Consider the following 476-nt stretch of genomic DNA (forward strand, 5'->3'; position numbering starts at 1 on the left):
CACAAGAAGTGCAGCAATGACCACAGGCCGCACCTGACACATTCCAGTTCTACCCACAGGCAAAAATATTACCTCTCTCACACCCAGTACCAAAATAAGATTCTATAAATAAGCATAAAATATTCAAAAATTTGTCTTTTTCAAGGGTTAAAAACTGATGTATTTGATGTATAAAATAATTAGGCTTGCATCTACAGTAGAACAAGAAAGGAGACACCGTCGGGACCAAACAAATGTGTCCCCTAAAGGACATAAACACTAACAAATATCACAACTCTAGGAATAAAATAAGCACCATTAGTAGCTCAACGACAGGCCTATCATGTGTAAATAAATACCGTGAAACGATGAGTGACATTGATTGTGGAGGATCTTAACTGTATACAATAAAAATAAAACACTTGGTGGGGTTTGTACTATGACGTCATAGTCCATCCTACGGCTAATGCTCGCGATACTTTGTTGGGTTCGCTCGT

Source organism: Anneissia japonica, unplaced genomic scaffold (assembly GCF_011630105.1).
Source record: "Anneissia japonica isolate Jap-2015-1 unplaced genomic scaffold, ASM1163010v1 scaffold685_len2926416_cov193, whole genome shotgun sequence".
NCBI lineage: Eukaryota > Metazoa > Echinodermata > Crinoidea > Comatulida > Comatulidae > Anneissia > Anneissia japonica.